The 20975-nt window shown below is 37.6% G+C and overlaps 1 protein-coding gene across 1 annotated transcript in view; it reads left to right on the top strand.

Moving 5' to 3' along the window:
* CADPS2 (calcium dependent secretion activator 2) overlaps window positions 1-20975 on the top strand; it is a 575914-nt gene that overhangs the window by 58750 nt on the left and 496189 nt on the right.

Here is a 20975-nt window from a genome sequence, read left to right as displayed (position 1 = left end):
CTCTGTGAAGAATGTGAAAAAAAAAAACACAAAGTTTTTGGAAACTACTTTTGGTTATTTGGTACTAATGCAGAATCCATTAATGTGGGGTAGTGGTTAAGCTGATCTTCTTGATCCCCTGTCTTCTCATTTTTTGCCTCCCAGGAAGATGTCTCTGTAACATCAACTATGACCTGATTTCTCATGATAGCTTCCTTCTTTCTGTGACTGAGAAATGACTATTTGCCACTGGGCTGATGGAGTTCTACTTGAAGGCTTAGGGGCCCTGGGATATAAGGGAATGATGAGAATTCTTCTTAGGTCTTGAGAGTAGAAGGAAATAATTTTTAAATATGTAAATGATTACAACTGAAATCTCCAAGGAAAGTAAGTAAAAACTAATGTTGGAGAACTAGTATGCAAATTCAATTATTTTTTAAACGTAAGCATTTAAAGTCATAGTGATTTGACATTAACTCAATCACTTATTCTTAATTACATTAGAACCAGTCCTTCCTGACCCCTCCCCTCCCCTCCCCTCCCCTCCCCTCCCCTCTCTACCTCCCTTCCCTCACCTCAGGACAAGCTCACTGATTTTAAAGAGAGGGGAAGGGAGGGAGAGAGAGAGAGGGAGAGAAACATTGATGCACCAGAGATACACTGATCTGTTGCCTCTTGTATGCCCTGGCCTGCAACCCAGGCATGTGCCCTGACCAGAAATTGAATGGGTAACCTTTTGCTTCATGGGCCGGAGCTCTGTCCACTGAGTGTCACCAGCCAGGACTGATAGAGGTATATTCTATTGTTGACTCAAATACTGTGGCCAGCAATGTGGTTTTCGAAACTATCAAATAATCATTGGTAAATTTCCTGCTAAAACAAAACACTGTCATCCATGGATTTCTATAGTGGTTCTATTTATGAAAAATTGTGTATATAGTAAAACCATGGAAAAATATTTAGTGTTTATATAAACTTGACTTGGTATTAGGTTCAAATAATCTTAAGTTTGTTTTCCACTTGTGTGGATGTCCTAGAAGATGTTTGAAGCCCCAGGTCTGTCCTTCGTGTAGTAGATTGTCTCTATCACTAGCCCCTATTCATCTAATGCGAGCTGTGCACCCAGTCATTGGGACAACCACAAGTACCTCACAGATTTTCAAAATGTTCTTTGAAGAGGATGGGAGATGGCCTTCTTAGACTCTCTGTTTCAGTCATTTGGCTGGTGGGGATCACTTAGGGATGAACTATTTGGGGGTGAGGATAACCCCCCGAGTACCCACCACCAGAGCTTCGCTGAAGCTGGACGACTCCAAGGGTCTGTCACTTACAATTCCCCTTCTCTAAAGTAAGCACTGTGTTTTTGGGCGTGGTATTATATTTTTATCCAATAGGAGCTCTGTAGGAGAAATTTGAACTTGACCCTCTGTCTTTGACCTTTGGGCTAAAATCTAGGTAAGCTAGGTTAATGTTATTTTGTTACATTAGAAGTGTTCATTTCTAGGCCTGAAAGTTTGTGTGGTGAGGCATTGATTTGGAGAAAGGAGGAAAAGGCTAGTGTTTCCAGGACAGATGGTGTGTGTCTTAGTTCTTATACATGGAGTGACTTACTACTAAGGTGTCCTTTGTAGATTGCTTTTTTAAGGCCCCAATCACACTCCCTATGCCCATGAACTTGGGAAGTGCTAGCCCCAATTTACTCAGGGTTTGCCCATATGACTGGCTTTGGTCAACTGGATGTTACCAAGGCGTCTAATCTTAGCTGAGTTTATTTAGACCGGAAACACTGTCCTGCTAACTCATAGAATTATGAGAATACCGTATTTTGCCATGTATAAGGCACACCCACATTTTTGGTCCAAACTTTCAGGAAAAAAAACCGTTTCATTTTAATTTCTTAATTCAATTGTTTATTTATATTTAGATACTTTTTTGCATTATAAAGGGTGTTATTTTGCATACAGATATTGTTATTACTGTCTGGATTTACACTTTCAGTTCATAAGCATAAAAGAATTAAAAACATTTATATAGATACAGAATTAGTACTACCCATGTATAGTGTGCATTCTTATTTTTTCCCTCAAAAATTTGGGCAAAGAAGTACACATTATATAGGTCAAAATATGGTAATACATATTTTTTTTGTTTAAAATGATTTAATTTGTGGGTGATTTATAACACTGCAAGAGGTAAAAAATACATGAATCAGTGTAGGCAAGACCAGCAAGAGAACCATCCAGCTGCCCAAACTGTCAGCTCTTAGAATTGTGAGCTAATAGATGATTCTTGCTTTTAGCTGCTCTTTTGGAGCCATTTATTACAAACAAAAGCAAACTGATACATGCCTGTATATAATAGAAGCTTAGTTCTTGTTTCCCCTCTGTATTGGATCTCATGGCTTGCCAAAAATATGGCTATCTCTTGAATCCCTTGTCTATTGATGGGGACCTGGCCCACAGCCCTGGCATGTGCCCTTGACTGGGAATCAAGCCAGAGACCCTTTGGTTCGCAGGTCAGCACTCAATTTACTGAGCCACACCAGCCAAGGCTGGTAACATTTTTCTTTATAGTCTGTTGCTCCTTTACATTTTCATAAACAACAGGACTTGTTAGAACTTTTTGGCCAAGCATGACAGCTGTACTATAGTCTCTTACAACTTGCTCAGTGACCTCCATAATCACATGTGTAACTTCATGGTGAGTTTTATTATGAGACAAATGTATAGTAGAATGAATATTAAATTTGAAGCCATAATACTTGAATATAAACTGTGGCTAGTTATTAGCTCTGTGACCTTAGGAAGTTTCTTTAACCTCTTCAGAGTATCTTCAGCTTTTTTTTCTTTTCACATATAACTCATTTTCGGTTTTCAATCTTTGGCTTTATTCTCTTCACTTTCAAAATGTTACTGCATTTAGCAACCCAAGATTTGTCTGCTTTTATCTCCTTTTAACTTCCAACCTCAGATTCATAGGTACAATTTGAATTTCAGATCAGGGGTCCTCCCTGATTGATGCTAGGCTTGTGTCCATTTGTAATTCAGTCATTTATATCCTCCCTCCTTCTCTGATTCTGCCCAGTACTGGGCTCAGCAGGTAAAGTTGGACTATGCATGTCCTAGTCAAGATTCTTTCAGCTATGAATTACAATACCTACTTGAGGGAGCTAAGGAACAAATGTGGGGAGCATGGTTATCACAAGGGAAGTACTCAAAGACAAGGTAATCAGCCAGGCCTCTTAAGGGCCTTGGGAACTGGAAATTCTTGGAACAAAAAACAGCCACACTTTATTTTTCTCTGTTTTTCTCTGGTTGTCCCATTCTTGGCACTGTAGTCTGGTATACACAGTTTCTTCATGCTATATGACTATTAATACAGCCTTGGACTTGAGATGTTATTTGCATTATCTACCACCAGACTGTCCAGAATGAGTTGTTCTGCATTCCTAGGAGAGAGGGAATCTGGCCTATCTTAAGTCAGTTATGCTGAGAATTGTCAGTCAGATCATAAACACAAACAGGGTTGCCTCTGGCTGGACAAGAACTTTTTTTTACAAGGATCTGTTGTGAAAAGAGAACACATTCCATGTGTGTTGTATTTTTTCTGCAATAGGCTGATTTTAGTGTAGCTTGCCTTTAATTTGTGAAACCAGAATCAACAGGGGAATCTGTGCAGTGTGTGGGTGAAGAGAATGTTTTCTCAGTTTCTTCCATCAGCCTTTGTTTATATCTGATTGTAAACAACAACTTTCAGTTGGACCCCTACACTGTTTCAGCCTGTTGTACTGGTCCTAATACTCAGGTGGCAAGAAGATAATGTCCATCCTGGTAGTTGAACCAGGAAGAATGGTATTTGAAGTACTGGCAAGAATGGGTGTGATATACCCTCTTCTTTTCAGTAGTCCTCAGGTCTCTAGGTTAAATTAGTGATTGTGGTTCAAATGCTGGGATGCAGTCTGTGTGAGAAATGGTTGGTGACTGTCTCTCACTTGAGGGAAGGAATGGAGAAGAGACAGGCTTTTTCTAGGTCCATGGTTCACAACCATGGTTGCACATTAGTATAACTTGGCAAGCCTTAAAGAAAAGCCCTATTCAGACCAAGTGAATCAGAGGCCTGGGATCTTGGCTTGGGTATGGACTTTTTAAAAAACTCTTCACACAATTCTAATGTCAATCACAATTCGGTATGACATCTCTGTTCTTGCTTCAGTTACCAGGTAGGCCTGTTGTCCAGTCTAGGGCTCTTATGTTCTAACAAGATTTTTGGCTAATCTGTGTATCTAAAATGTGCTGGTATTATGGATGAAAAGGTTATAGTCATTTATGAAGCAAATATTATGTATCTAGGGCCTCAGGATTCAACCTGTTTGAAAGAGTGACCTGTCTTGTAAGAGTTTAGGTGCTAAGGCTGGAATATAAGCAAATGCATTAGGAAGACACAGATGGGGGTGTATAGACAGTGAAATGGCAGCAGGTGTTAAACCAGTGGAGTCCAACCAGACCTTGCTTCAACCTCGGTACTTGAGTTCTGGCTAAGAAAGAATTCAGAGTCAAGACTCAAAGTCTAGGAGAAAGTCACAGAGGTATAAGAAGTGAGCTGTAGAAGAAATGGGCTCAGGGAACAAGTTGCAAAGGCAAAAGAAGGGCCCTTGGAGTTTAGGAGAAAGAGAGAAGCAAGGAAAACATGCCTGAGGGGAAGGGAATAAGGCAGGAGTGTCAAACTAATTTTCACCGGGGGCTACATCAGCCTCCCAGTTGCCTTCAAAGGGCTGAATGTCATTTTAGGACTGTATAAATGTAACTACCCCTTAACAGTTAAGCGAGAGCTCGGTGCTGCCTCCAGGTAGAAACAAGGTGCTGGGTTAAATACAACAAGGCGGAGGGCCGTATTCGGCCTGCAGGCCTTGTGTTTGCCACCTGTGGAATAGGGAAAGGCATCTGTGTGCTCCACAGAGAGCTGCACTGGGTGCTCCATCCTGAAGGCTTTAGTCTGGAGCTCTGAGGGGAGGATCTCAGTAGAAGAATATTCATCAGCTTTTTAGGTATTCCTCCTCAGGGTTGTGGTCTCCACTGATTGGTCAGCACCAGGGAATCATTAGACAATGCAGCTAGTCCTGATGTCGGCCATGGCCGTCTCTTGTCTGGTTTTGCATGCTTTTGACACATGGCTGAAGCTTAGATGTCATCTCTAGGGATTAATGCTTAAGGGAGTGGTCATGCAAGGGCTTTTTGCCTGTTGCTAGGCACCTGGGACCCTCTGCTGTGGTCTGTCATTCCTACTCTGCTCATGCATATCCAACTTCCTACTACAGATGGTTATAATATATAGAATCGCAGAAGACAGAAATCAGGTCTTTGTGGGATGTGTCTTCAGGATAGATTTCATGAGAGAAGTGAAACTGGAACATCTTGAAAGCTAAGTAGTTGATTAATATATGGGGAAGTGGAGGGGAATAAGAGGTGGGGAGAATTCAAAGCAGGTCAAACCAACTGTGTGAAGGCACCAGGACATGAACTAGCAGGTTGGGGAGCAGGCTTTGGGGAGGGTTAGTTAGCCAGACATGAAATTTGGCAGATAGGTGGGAAGTAGATATACAGCCTTTTGCAGGAGTTTGGGCTTCATTGTGAAGATGAGACCTAGCAAAGGATTTTCAAGAGAAGAGAATAAGGTAGGATGAGTGATTTTAGAAACACTATTCTGGGCGAATAAAAAGATAGATTAGAGGAAGGTGTCAGGGCAGGTCTTGGCAAAAATGTGACAACCTGAACTAAGATAGTAGCTGAGCAGGTGGGTAAAGACATACCAAGTGGAGAGGATCAGTGGGACTTGATTGAGTGAGTAGGAGGAAAGGGTTAGGATTTTATGATGACTCCCAACTTTTGGACACTTTGGGTGGATGGTGGTGGATTTCCTCAGGGTTGGGAATGTAGGAGTAGCATTGAGTTTGAGGTGACTGTGATCCTGGCACTGAAGTGGGACTCACTGTGTCTTGAGGTCTGGGGTGATTCAGACCGAGAGAGGCTGATGGTGTTTTAAGCAGAGGTTTTGATGAGGATTCCAAAGGAAGTTGATAAAATCTATTTCTTTTGAAACAGAACTATATTCCCTTAGAGATGGCAGGCAGTTCAGAAGATCTGAGTCAGTTTATCTGGCAGCCAACTTTTCAGGCGTTCGACTGTAACACTGTCATTAATGGATAGTGCACCTCAAATTTGTCATCTGTTTGTCATCAAATATCCCTTTATTCCAAAGTTTACTTTTAACTTTATGACAGTAGAGAGTGACACTTCATAGGCCACAGTAGTGGTATGATCATGCTAGTTTCATTCCTCCTAAACTTATTTTGATAGTGTTTTCCATTGTGGCAGATATATGTATAATCAGGTTCTGTGGTTTTCTTTTACTTTCCATCCTTATATGTTGCTGAGGGCATTTCTTCTGTGGACTTTCTGGTGGGAAAGAAAAATACCCCATTTTTCTAAATAAGTACAGGCTTTTTGCCTAGCATTCATTCAGAAATGGGAATTATCTGATATTCACAGAAAGTACTGCTTCTTTAATGAAGCCTCTTGTTTTTTCTACCTTAGGTATTTTTAGCTAATTCTGAAAGTCAACATAATCTCTTAATACCTTAACCATATGAAATTAAAACATTTTCCTTTGTGACTTCTTCCACATTCAAATACGATTGTTGTGTTTTTGATCTCTGCCCCTGATTATAGTTCCATTTTAAAAACACCTCTCTGGTATTGTGGTTACTGGAAGGCTTGGCAGGCTCTCTAGCTTATTTCCTTTAGTGCAGAATCATGATTGTTTTCAAACTAAGCATTGCTTGGGCTCGTATTGGATGATTTAGATAAGTGTTTCCTTTTCTCCTTCTTGTTTCTTCCTTCCCCTTTACTCTGTCTGTATTTTGTAGTATAATGGTGTTGGGGGAAAGCCCCCAAAAGCTGAAATTCAGGGTCAATTTCAAAGAACTTATGTGCAGCCTTATTCATATTTAAGAGCTTTAATAGGTGAAACTTATAGTGAGCCAAACCTGAGGCCACACAGAGTTAAGAGACCACTGTTTCCCAGATGCCTTTGCTGTTGGAGCCATGTTGCATCTAAGGTGTGTTCCCCTACAAATAGTCTTTGAATTTCTAGAATATATTAATACATACCACTTTTAACATACTTTCTCATTTTTTCATATTACTACATATATTCCCATGCTTATAATTTTAATATATAAAGGATGTACTTTGTTTTTCATATATCAAATTGCAAGTACCTTTGACACTGTGGACTTCCTTATAATGAGCTTAATGTGATTTTTTTCCATATTGTCACACTTTTAGTCAACAGAATTACTTTGAGTATTATTTAATATTAAGCATCGAAGTCTCTGACATAGTTAGAGGAATAGTGGAAGGTTTCAGATTGTGAAGGACCTTTCCCTGGATTTCAGGGCAGGGCCTGAACTGGCAAGGACAAAGCTGCAAACCAGAACTTAAAACAGAAGAGAGGTCATGAGGATGGGCTTATGCTATTGGAACAAATTTCTTTCCTTTGTTGCTCTAGACCCACCTCCCATCCTTCTTCAGTCCTGTGTGGATTCTTGCCTTCTGACTTCTAGTTGGGTTTGGCCTGTGGGAACCTGACAGAAGCTGGAGGGTGGAAAGAGAAAGTCAAAGTTATTTACTCCTCCCCTTCCACCCACTCTTCCCTTGCAAGGTTATTTGGAGTGGGCTGTGCTCCTTAGCTGGAGCTCACTGCTCCCCAAAGGGGAACAACTTTCTATTTCTCAGGTTTCGGTAGCTGCCCCTTCACCTCTTCCTTTCCACCCAGGGCTTAACAGCTCTGTTGCTGCTAGTCTAGGCAGGGGACCAGCCTTGTGGTTCCCTTACACCCACACCATATAAATCACCTTTTAAAAAATAAACCCTCCTCGTAGTATCCCATTCTGAGTGTCCCGTCTCTTTCCTCTTGGGACCCTGACTGACACACTCACAGGTCATACTATGCTTAGACTAGAAAATCCTGGGTAGCACACTTGGTAGGAACTGGGCTCATTAAATTTGAATTTAGTTGACTCAGGCTGAAGGTCTTCAGTTCTCCCTTTTTAGGATGGTTTTGGAAGGAAGAGCTGAGAATTATAGTGGGCTTTCTGTTTCTTTGGCTATCTATGCTGTGCAGAGAGGTTCTAATTTTCATTTGTTTATTTGTATATTCAGATATTTGGATTTTATTTTTTTTTTGACTTTTATTTCCTATAGCAGGTCTTGAGGGAAATTAATCTCCTCACAGAACTCTAAAATACTCAGTTTTCTACCTCAATTTTGATAAACTGGTTTAAAAGTTATTTATGGTGGTGTGGCATATTGTATGCTATGAGGTGTAGACTTGAATGGAAAGTTTTCGTTGGTGATCCATTATCTAGTTATCAAGTAATTCTTCCCAATTCTTCGGTTTGATATCTAATTTATTATATTACATTTCATATAGTTAGATCTTTTCTGGGACTTCTAATTTTTTACATCAGTCTTTTCTAATATTTTGGTAGTATAGTAGGATGGTAATGATTACTATCTTGTAATGAATGTTACCAGGTTGAGTGCTGGCCTGCCTTGTCCCTTCCAGTTTTCCCTTTTAGTGTATTTGACATGTTTTATTCTTTCAGATTAAGTTTTGATTTATTTTTGTCAATGAATTTTTATTGATAGTGTGACTACTATTCCAGAAAATATAGGAATTTGAAAAATTGACATTTTTGCAATAGGTAGCTTTGTTGTAAAGGAACATGTGTCATATCTTCATTTATTTCTTATGTTGAGTTATTTCTTTAAAAATGTTACAAATTTTATTAATTACATGAACTCTGGCTCATTTTTAGTTTTCCTTTTTTTTTAAGATTTTATTTATTTTTAGAAAGGGATAGGTAGGGAGAAAGAGGGAACCATCAATGTGTGCTTTCCTCTTGCATGTGCTCTACTGGGGACCTGGCCTGCAATCCAGGCATGTTCCCTGACTGGCAATAGAACCAGTGATCCTTTGGTTTGCAGACTGGTGTTCAATCCACTGAGCCACACCAGTCAGGGTTCAGTTTTAGTCTTCTCTAATTTTTGTTGGTCTTGTGGGCTTCTTGTAATAATTTCTACCTAGTTGCTTGTACACGAGAATGCAATTTTTATTAGGTACTTTGTATTCTTTACTAAATATTGTTCATGTTCAAAGATCTTACCATTATCTTTTTTTGAAGTTATTAGTTATGTCTGTAAATAATGTAGTCATTTACAGTATTTATTGTGATATATTTCATATCATAGTGTTAAGAGTGTTTGAAAGGATATTGATGATGATAGTATGCTTGCTCTTGAAGCTGATATGTTGGAAGAATTTCTTGATGAGGCATGTTTTGGTTCTTTGTTTAGTGTGATACTATTTATCATGTTCATTAACTTCTTGGTATTCTTATATTCAAAATGTTTTATTCAGAAAAATAATGGAAAATATGTTTTGTGATTTTCAGATATTTTCTAGAGTAACAAAACTCCATGTATATTGGGGGCTACCACTATTTTCTTTTCTGAATTTATGCTATATGGCTGTTTTGGGTTAATTCTTTTATTAGTCTTAGTATGCTAGTCTTAGATGGGCTAGTCAACACAGAACGTCTGTGCTGTTTACCAGTATACTTAAGGAGATTTAGTATGACTCTAACCCTTCAGCCCATTTTCTGCTCTGGTTTATACATTGTTATAGAAGGGATGGAGCAAGGTAACCAGGAGGAATCTGGAATTTGATAATTGTGGATTTTTTCTTTTCAGTGCTGTTTTGTAGACTGCCTTGCTGAATATTATGTGTAATGATAAAAGGTCATGATTTGACAGCCTATTATCTAGAATAATAAGAAATTCCTGTTAGTACTTGTACTGGTACAACTTTAAACTGTGTTCTCTTTATTTTAGTGATGGTTGGAGATACTAATGTAGGATGGCAGTGATGGTCAGTATTACGATTAGAAAGTGGATCTACAGTTATCGTAAACTAAATGTATCACACAAATAAGACAAGCATGGTACATGCATGCCTGTGTATACATGTGAGAAATATAGTTAATCTCTTGGCTGACAAAGAGAGTGTTGTAATCTTTATTGTAAACCAATTAGTAAAACCAAATTGAGTGTTAATTAGAATTTAATGTTACTTTATGCACTGTTTGATGCTTTTAATAATCTTTACCTACAACTGAATTATAATTTAAATAAACTTGAAAAATAGAAAAATAGTATGGTCCTGGCTAGGTAGCTCAGTTGTCTACAGCATTGTCCTCCAGATTGCCAAGGTTACGGGTTTGATCCCTGGTCAGGGCACATACAAGAAGCAACCAATGAGTGCATAAATAAGTGGAAAAACAAATCAATGCCTGTCTCTCTCTTTCTCTCTCTCTCTCTCTCCAATCAATAAAAAATTTTTAAGACGTTCTTGTTAAAAAATAAAAACAGAATGGTGTATGTTATTAAATAGAAAGTAAATTCTAATATATATTAGCTATGAGATAATCTTAGGTATAAGATTTGGTAATCTAATTTGTTATATCATTTGCTGGGGGCTGTGGCCTACAACCCAGGCATGTGCCCTGACTGGGAATTGAACCTGCGATGCTTTGGTTCGCAGCCCACACTCAATTCACTGAGCTACTCCAGTCAGGGCTGTTATATCATTTTCACATGAAATACTTACTACTTAATTATGATTTGTACTAGAAGCTGTAGTTTTTAAAAAGTTAGGAAATAGACTGAGAAATTTCCACTTACAATTTACAAGTAGGTCTGAATAAAGGTTTGAGATCTTTCTGGTTCTTGGTTATGATGAGTGATTTTTCTCTTGAAACTCAGATATCTTCATATTGTGTTATGAGAGACTCTGGGTGTTTTTAAACTTTGTGTTTTAACTGGCTGGTGCTGATGCTGTTCTGGCAGGAGAAAGGGGCACTGCCTCGTGACTGCCAGGTGGAGACAGGAGCCCGGGTTCCTCCCTTAGGCTCAGTTGACATGGGGGTGGGAGTGCATAACTGTGTCAGGGTGAAGTGAGATTTTTGTCCCTACCTGGACACCAGGGTGTTCCTAGGAGGTGATGGTGAAAGTCCTTAGTCTCCACTAGGCTTCCCCTGCCCCTCCCACAGAGGGAGGGAGGGGTGCTGCCTTACTGTGTGGGGGCTAAAGTCTGGGCTCCCATGCTGCCTCCACTGACAGAGGAGGGAGGCCCATTACATGCCCACTGGGCCTTCTCTGGCATCATCTGGGCAGGACTGTTGCAAACCTTGTTAAAGACTCTTTAGGGTAAAATTGTGGGCTTCCTTTGTTGGCATGGGTGGGGAGAAGGGGCATAGTTATTTGGTTTTTGTCCCCCACCCCCGTGGTGTTTGATGGAATATAGTGGCTCTTACCAAAACGTTTTCTGTCCTATTAGGTTGTCTGTTTGCTGATCCTTTTGCTAGATAAAAGAGCCTTGTATTGGGACTTTTTTTTTTATTGCTGTTTTGTTTTTAGTCTGTTGGTGTTCCTAGGTTTCTATATCTTCAGTTCCAAGTCTAGAACATACGAGGCAGAAACAACAACTGTGTCATTACTTGGTTCCCACAGTCTCTAGCCTGTTTGCCTTTTTCTCTTTACCATTCTTATGCTTGTTTTATGTATGATATCCAAGGTTTTTAGTTGTAGTTAATGGGAAGAATAGGGAATAGCATGTCTACTCAATCTTCCCAGAAGCAAAAGTACTTTATAACATTTTTGAAATGACAAAATTTTATAAATCAAGGGAAGATTATTGTTTGCCAGGGGTTAAGGCAAACAATAAAGATACGGGTGGCAGGAGGGATATGAGTGATGTTATAAAAGGGCAACATGAAGAATCTTTCTGGTTTTAGTGATTGTCTTGTTGGATAGAGGAACCTTCACTGCACAGGTGTTAAAATTGTATACAACCTAGTGTACACACACAGTAATACAAATAAAGCTGAGGACATTTACATTAAATGGGTTGTGCAAATCCAGTGTACCCGCTGTGATATTATACTATAATTTTGAAAAATGTTACCATTGGAGCAAACTGGCAAAATGGACATTAGATCTCACTGTTATTTGTTAAACCTGTGTGACTCAGTAAAATTTTTAATTAACAAGTTGATGAATTAAAACAAAATTAAATAAAAAGAGCTGTTTCCGAAGCTAAAAGTATGTATAGTACGTTATAGTGACAGAAATCTTGTTTCTAATATTGTCCACTCCCTCTTTCTGTAGGTAGCCATGTTAGTTTTTATTTATTCTTATTTTTTTTGAAATATATTTCTGTTTTAATTTTTGCCCCTCCATTTATACTTAAGAAGAAAGAATCCCATTGAAACCTTAATCCACACCATGCTTTTCCACTCAGCAGTTTTCTTTGAGGTAACTACATAGACTAGTCCATGTAGAGATCTTAGAGTTCTTCTTCATTGCATTGCATGGATGAACTGTAGTTTATTTGTTGTTACAAATAAGGACAATATCTTTGTGCTTGGGTTATTTCGTATTTTTGCCAGTGTACTTTGGAATTAGCTAGGGATTTCTGGACCAAGTTTAAACATACTTGTAATTTTGCCAGAATTTTTAATTTTAGAGATTTTATAACACATTTAATACCTGTTAGGGCTATACAACATTTCCCTTCATCCAACTACTGTTTCACTTTCTTTCTTTCTTTGGCTATTCACTTCTCCACTTTGAACTTTTAAATCAACCACTGAAGAGTATCTGGATTGCTAACAATTTTTGTTTTTTGGATTGCATCTACATTATTTTGTTTCATTGGTCAAAAATTTAGTATATGGAAAAGTTGGCATATCAAATCAGTGAGGAAAAGAGGGACTTTTTTAATAAATAGTGTTGGAACAACTGGATAGCCATATGGAAAATAAAATTAGATTTGTTCCTCACATAATACACAAGAATAAATTCCAAATTCAGAATAAATTCTAAATAAAGAAAATGAAATAGTACAAGCACTTTGAAGTGGAGAAAATGTTCCTATACAAAACTCAAAACCCAGAAGCAATTAAAAGAAGAAAACTGAAGCATATGCATGGCCAAACCCATCATGAGCAAAGTCAGAGTACTCATATAAACTGGGAATTTTTGCTGCATGTCACAGACACAGAATAAGGACTAATAGTCATGATTTGTAAAGAGTGACTAAAAACTTAGAAGAAAGAGTAATGATCAAATAGGAAAAAAGGGCAAAAAATGTAGAAAATAAAAGCAAATCTGCCTTAAACCTGTGACGGTATATGCAGTCTATATACCGTCCAAGGATGGTATATTTCAGTCCTTGAAATAGATATGGGCTTTCTTCTTTCCTATTAGAGTGGCAAAATTTCAAAAGTTCAGTAATTTTTCCCCCTGAGGAAGCTTTGAGGGGGAAAAAAATGCTGTGACATTGCCTGAGTTCAGATTCACCATTGCCTGTACAAGAGCTGTTTAAAGGTGTAGTTATTAAGAGCATGACCATTATAAGTAGATGAGCCTTAGCTCTTATTAGCTGAATGATGTTGCACAAATTTCTTAACTTCCCTTAGTTTTAGTCTTCTCATCCATAATATGAGGACTGTAAAAATATATATGTTAGGTGATTGCTGTGAGAATTAAATGATATATTACATGGAAAACTCAGTTTATTTTTTCATAGTTACCTTTATTATTATTGGTTCCTAATATTTATGTTAAATGATGGGTATAAAAGGGACGAGAAAAGTTAAGATTAATTTACTTAGCTGAAGATCAAGGGGCAAGAGGATTACTTTGAAGTTGAGACTGGGCAATTGCAGGCTAATGCCTTTGCCTTTGCAAGTACCAGGGCTTGGGAAAGTCAAGTGTGGAACCGGAGCTGTCTACTTACAGAGGGAGGTACAGCAGAACTCCCAGATGGCTTTTTTTGAAAACACAGAACCACCCCACCTCCACCCTTAGTCTGATATTCACCTACTGGATTAGATGGTGGGGGACCTAAGTAGACTACAAAGAGGAGGGTGGAAGCAGGTACAAAGTGGCAGAGAGAGACTCTTTCTCAGAGACCCAGCTCTAGAGTTAGGTTTGTTCCAGGTTATATTTTATTAAATTTCCTAAGTGAACATTCACTGGAGTCTTTGTTCCTTGCGAGCAAAATTAGCCCTTCTAATAGCAGCCGATCTTCATCCATAGTTAAGAGCTCTGCTACTCAGAGACTGTGGCCTAGCATCATCAAAGCCTGTTAGAAATTCAGTCTCTAGCCCCACCCCTAGCCATGGAATTAGAGTGCATTTTAGGAAAATCTCCAGGAGATATGCATATTAAAGTCAGAAGCACTGCCTACTGGTACTCTTACAGTAAAGCTATCAGAGAGAGAGAGGGAGATGGAGTACGTACCTAATTAAATTGTTTATTGCCTATTTGACTACCTTTTCATTCTCAGTACTGAGACTTTAATAGATGTATCATAAAAATGATTAATTATTTATGTGATAAAATTTGTTAAACACTGTATAAGTTGTCATTTAGTACCTCAAACTTAGGAGTTAGGTTCTAGCTTATTTTATGGAATAAGAAACTGAGACAAGGGATTTTTTTTCTAAAATAGAATAGCACTGAGCAGTTAAGAAACTACTGTGATATGAGGACTGGATGTTTCTTTACTTTGATGAGGATTGAATGTTTTGCTGCATACTCCTTGATTTAAAAGAACTGAAGATTTAAATAAAATTTAACCTTTGGGAAGGTAAAACTATATCTTTTTTTCTGTTAACAATAACTCATGCTTAAGATTTTGTTAAATACTATATAATACTGGGTGAAAGTAGGGGAAGGGTTGTCAAGGAACATATATGAAGGACCCATGGATAAAGCCAAAGGGGGGTAGGACTGTGGATGGGAGGTTAGGGTGGGTAGGGCAGGGGTGAGTAATGGGTGGGAAATGGGGACAATATTGTAACTGAACAATAAAAACTAAAAAATAAAAAATAAAAACACTAATTCTTAAGCATGAATTCAATTGTAGCTGTGTTTTGAGAGTTAAAAGGAAATTTGACTTTTCATTTTTTCTATCAATGTCTGCTAGTTTAGAAGTAATATAGTTTTATAATCGTGTAGGAGCTCATACAGTGTATTCTGTGTTAGGCTAAGTCAAGGTCCAATGATTCTCTGGAATATACTCGTACTTTTTTAGTATTTTTCATAATTAGCCATGGCTGTTTTTTTATTTCAGGTCTGTTTCTGTTGTACTTCTCTATGTTCCCACCTTCCTAGAGCACTTCTTGGTTGTGTCCAAGACAAGGAATAACTTTTAGAATTATATATTTATATTGACTTTTAAATGAGGGCTAATGTTTTGTTATCTTGTTACAAATTGTGGGTGAGTTTTTCTGGAGTACAGCTTTGTGAAATTAACTAACAGCTTTTCCAGATGTGAGGTCAAAGCATAGTCATTGGAACATCTTCATCAGCCTTTGAGCATTACTTGGGACCTTGAGCATAGTTCTTTTTAGAAGAAAATTAGTTAGCATTTTGGATTAGTTTAGGAATGCATCTCTAGTAGGTGAACTTTACAGGTTGACTATTAACAATTTTGACCAAAGAAAGGACACTACACATTCTGTACAGAATGATAATTTAATGAGTTGCAGGAGTAACATACTCAAATGTCTTTCTCTATTGTATTGAGCTGGCCAAAATATGGAGAAGGTGCTGGGTATGGAGAAGGTGCTGTGACTGATTGAATGTGTCAAAAGTGGTTAGCAAAGTTTTTTGCTAGATTTCTTGCTGGACAATGCCCCATGGTCGGGTGGACCAGTTGAATTTGATAGCGATCAAATTGAGACATTAATTGAGAACAATCAACATTATACCATGCAGGAGATAGCGGACATACTCAAAATATTCCAAATCAATAAAGTTATTGGTAAAAATGAAAATTGTGACTTTTACTTTACAGAAAAAACTGAACAGACTTTTTGGCCAACCCAATAGCTAGGTTGCAAAGTATGCAGAAGTCTCCTTTGAGCTTCTTTATATCTTAACTGTGTCTTGGCTTTTGCCTGTAAAACTGCTTGCTTTGCCCTGGCCAGTGTGGCTCAGTTGGTTGGTTTTTCATCCCGTGCACCAAAGGGTTGTGGGTTCGATTCCCAGTCAGGGCACATACATAGGTTGCAGATTTGATCCCCAGCTGGGATGTGTGAGAGAGGCAGCTGATTGATGTTTGTCTCTCACATCCATATTTCTTTCTATCTCTCCCTCCCTTCCCATCTCTCTAAAATCAATGAGCATGTCCTTGGGTGAGGATAAAAAAGAAGCAACAAAGCAAAACTGCCTACTTCATTTTTCTTTCTTCATGCTTTCTAATTTGATTTCTAAGCTTTGGCAAAAGCTAAGACTGACCTAGTATTAATTGCCATTCAGCCTGAACTGTTACAGTTCACAGACCCTGAGTTAAAAGTTTCTGAAAGGAGGTTTCTATTTCATCAAAATATAACAGATTTCATAAAACAACAGTGGTTGACATCATAATTTCTTGATTCACAGCAACTTATTTTATAATGAAAATAATAGTGAAATGCTGGCATAATAAAGTCATAACAGATTCAATTTGATGTATGTATTAGTAATATGTATACCTACACAGTACCTAAATATTTTAGGTACTGGGGCATAGTGTCTCTATCAACAACTCAACCCTCTTGTAATATAAAGGCAGTCATAATATGCAAATAAATGGGCAAAGCTGTGTTCCAATAGTAATTATTTATGGAGACTAAAATTATAATTTTATATAATTTTGATGTGTCATGAATAATATACTTTTGGTTTTTTATTTAACCATTTAAAGATGAGATTACTATTTTTAACTTGCTGGGCCTACAAAATGTTTGCTGATGTCCCTGTTACACATTTTATGATTTTTACTGACACAGTTATGGTTATAGTCGTGCAGTTAAGATACTTATTTTAGAGTGTTTCATTTGATGTTTCAAAAGTCTACATTTGTTTCTGTCCTCACTAAGTTGAGAAGATTTCATGTCATTATTTTGCCTCACTAAGTTGAGATGTCATGTTATTATTTTGTGTATGTGATCTGCTCAGTGTAAGTCTCTTTATTGCCTATTTCTCTTTAGGATTTTGCCAATCTTACCACCCCCAGATATTGTTTGCTTGATTTTTCCCCTTATTTTTGAAAATACTCAGCAAGATACCCATTGGAAGGCAACATAGCTAGGTGTAGTTAGACTTGAAAGTCAGATTCCACATGCTAGCTGTGTGATTTGGGCCAATTTACTTAACTTTTCTTCAGCCTCATTGTACCCAGGTTTAAAGTGGGAATAACATGACTAGCTTTGCCTCTGTATGTCTGTACACATATTAATGAAGTAATTTTAAAAAGAAGTCCTGGTCAGGTGGCTTAGTAGGTTGGAGCATTGTCCTGTACGCCAAAAGGTGGTGGGTGCCATCCCTCATCAGGGCACATACCCAGGTTGTGGGTTCGATCCCTAGTTTGCAGTGCAGACAGGAGGCAACTGATCAATGTTTCTCTCTCACATTGGATCTCTCTCTCTCTCTCTCCCTCCCCCCCCCCTTTCCCCTCCTCTCCCATCCTTCCTCCCTCCCTCCCTGCCTCCTTCCTTCCCTATCTCTCTAAAATCAATACATATCTTGGGGTGAGGATTAAAAAATAATCAAAAAAGAAACAAAAAATCTAGGGAAAAGCAAATTAAAACAACAGAGATCCCAGTACACAACTGTTAGCCTGGCCAAAAGTTGGAACACTGACAACACTAAGTATTGGTAGGATGTGGAGCAGCAGGAACTCACATTCATTGCTGATGTGAATATAAAATGGTACATCCACTTTAGAAGACAGTTTGGTGGTTTCTTACAAAAGTAAAATCTTACCATATAATTCAGCAGGCACACTCCTTGTTATTTACTGAAAAGTAGTTGAAAACTTAAATGCACTTAGAAACTTGCATATGGGCTGTTTATAGCAGCTTTTTTCATAATGTCCAAAAGCAACTAATATGTCCTTCAGTAGATGAATGGATAAATAAACTGTGGTACATCCAGACAATGGAATATAACACAGCACTGCAAAGAAAGGAACTATCAAGCCATAAAAAGACATGGAGAAACCTTAAATGCCAATCTGAAAGGAGCCAATTTGAAAGGCTTCTATATGATTTTGTTATATGACATTCTGGAAAAGGCAAAATTATGGAGAAAGTAAAAGATAAGTGGTTGGTGGAGTGGGGCAAGGATGAACAGGCATAGCTCAGAGGATTTTTAGGACAGTGAAAATACTCCGCGTGATACCATAATGATGGATTCATGTCATTATACCTTTGTCTCAACCCACAGAATGAACACCACCAAGAGTGAACTATAATGTGAACTGTGGACTTTGGGTGATTATGATTGTCAGCGTAGGTTGATCAGTTGTAACTAATGTACCACCCTGGCTGGGGCAGTTAGTGGGGGAGATTGAATTATGGAGGGATGGGATACTTAGGAAATCTCCATATCTTCCCCATAATTTTGTTGTGAACTTAAAACTGTTCTAAAAATACTCTAAAATAAAAGCTGGAATAGATAGTAAATATTACCTTTAAAACTTTCAGTCAGACCCCTGGTTGACAGTGTTATGGGAAATATTCTTCTGTGTTAATTTAAGGGGAAGCTCTGAAAATGGGAAGCTAGGGCATTTGTATCTTACGAAAAAATACTATGGATTCCTTAAGTACAGTGTTTCCCAGTGCCCCCCTTTCTTTTTCTGTTCTATACTATAGTGGAGTTATCAAATAAAGCTCTAAAAAGTAATTGAGACAAGGATGTTTTTCAGAATTGTACAGTTTTAATGTAGTGATGATGTCAGAATGCCCCTTGTAGCCTCCATGTGTTGCCAGGAATTTACTAAAGTGCAGCTTTTTGATGTTAAAGTTCAAAAGGATTTCAAAGGGTTTCTGTACCTGAAAGACTCTTAATGTAGATAAGCAATGCAATTTACAAGTGATGATGGTTTGGGGTGTTTTTTGACTAGAGAACTGTAAACACTGTAGTTATTAGTTAATAAACAGTTTGAAATGATGAATTATATATAATTTCACAATAACATTTTAGCCAAAGACATAAATGTAATTATTACAAATTAGCATAATTAAGTAATATAATTATTACAAGCTGTTCATATAATTAAATCTAAAAATAGGACTAGTGTAGGAAAAGATAGTTTCATTTTTCATGATTTTGCTTTAAGTATGTTTTTTAATTGTGAGTGGGGAAAGAAGAAAAACATATAAATGTGGGTATTGATTTACATCTTTGAGGGAGAGTCAAAAGGCACTTGGTGTGGATAAAGACATAATTAGCTTGCACTTTTCTCCAAGATAATAACATTGACTTCTAAAAAAGTTACTACCAATGCTGCTTTAAAATCTGAGTGGAGGAAGAAGAATGGGAACTGGTAGAGGACCTTGGTCCTTTCATCTTTTCCTGTTCTGTTCTGCACTGGATATAACACCAAAAGAATTTGATTCCTAACTTTATGAGGTTTAAGGACTGGTTGACATCCAGTACTTTGAGAGCCAACTGGAAATGTCCATTAGGTTTTCAGTGTGCATAACAAACAATGCCTTCAGCTTTGTAGAATAAGTTCCTAGCAGGACACTATAGTTACCTTAAAAATGACTATAGTCTTAGTAAAAGAACTAGGTTTTCTATTTAGCATCTAATCTCCTATAATAGTTGGAGGATAGTAGGAATGAAATATCTGTTGGATGAATAAATACTAAATGCTGAGTACTGAGGAGAAACTCTAAAGATATAAAGACAATTGGTTTCAACAAAATAGACAACTCTCTTTCTACCCCATTCCTTCCTCACACAGTGAGTATTCTTAATACTTGTAATTCACATATTAAAACTCCTTTTTTGTTTGTTTGTTTTCTGTATTCATCTAAAAGACTTTTTAGCTCTTGGTGTCTATTACTTCAAAGTTTTACAACACCTGTAAATATCTGGAAGAACTATAGGCTACTTCTGTTTTTTGAAGTGTTTTCTATCAATATGTTATGAAGTCCTTTACAACAAATGTTTAAGATTTTATTTATTTAATTTTAGAGGGGAAGGGAAGGAGAAAGAGAGGGAGAGAAACAGTGTGTGGTTGCCTCTCGAATGCCCCTTACTGGGGTCCTGGCCTGCAACCCATGCATGTGTCCTGACTGGGAATCCATCCAGTGACCCTTTGTTTTGCAGGTCTGTGCTCAATCCATGGAGCTATACCAGGCAGGGTTAGAACAATTTTATATTAACACAATGACTTCCATGGATATGTCACTTCCGTTTTACAGATGGGAAATTTATTTGCTTCAGAAACCACTGAGGAAGGTATTGGTACAAGTAGACTATTTAGTCCTTTGGGACTTCAGTCTATTAAGTTCCATGAAGGAAATACACAAGAGGGAAAGAAATGAGTGAAATCCCCAGTTAACTGAGGATAGATACTGGCATCTTAAAAGTAGAAGAGGAAAGAGCAACAGTAAATGATTTAAATGATTGAGTAGATAATTAAATAAAAGATGAGTCTCCTTAGTTGAGCAAATTATCTTTCTAATCAGTGGTACTGCTTAGCACACTGTAGAGTGATAAAAAGTTTTTTCAAGGATATTTTATCTCCATATGTAATACGCCACTGTGTAATATGCATTCAAGGTTTCTCCATGGCTCGATAGTTCATATTTGTGGATATTTTAGAATATATTACAAAGCTATTTCATACAGGGGTATGAGGGAGAATATTTTTTTATCTTAGACCCTTGCCTTCTTTTTAACTATGCAATTTATTTAAAGACATTTATAATATCAAACAATATACATACAGAAAAGCACATGAAACAAATATGGAACTTAATGAGTTATTAAAGGCAAAAAACCTTGTTTTGGTGACAAGATGATAGA

The sequence above is a fragment of the Phyllostomus discolor genome, chromosome 10 (assembly GCF_004126475.2).
Source record: "Phyllostomus discolor isolate MPI-MPIP mPhyDis1 chromosome 10, mPhyDis1.pri.v3, whole genome shotgun sequence".
Lineage (NCBI taxonomy): Eukaryota > Metazoa > Chordata > Mammalia > Chiroptera > Phyllostomidae > Phyllostomus > Phyllostomus discolor.
This window is presented reverse-complemented; position numbering and strand designations above follow the sequence as displayed.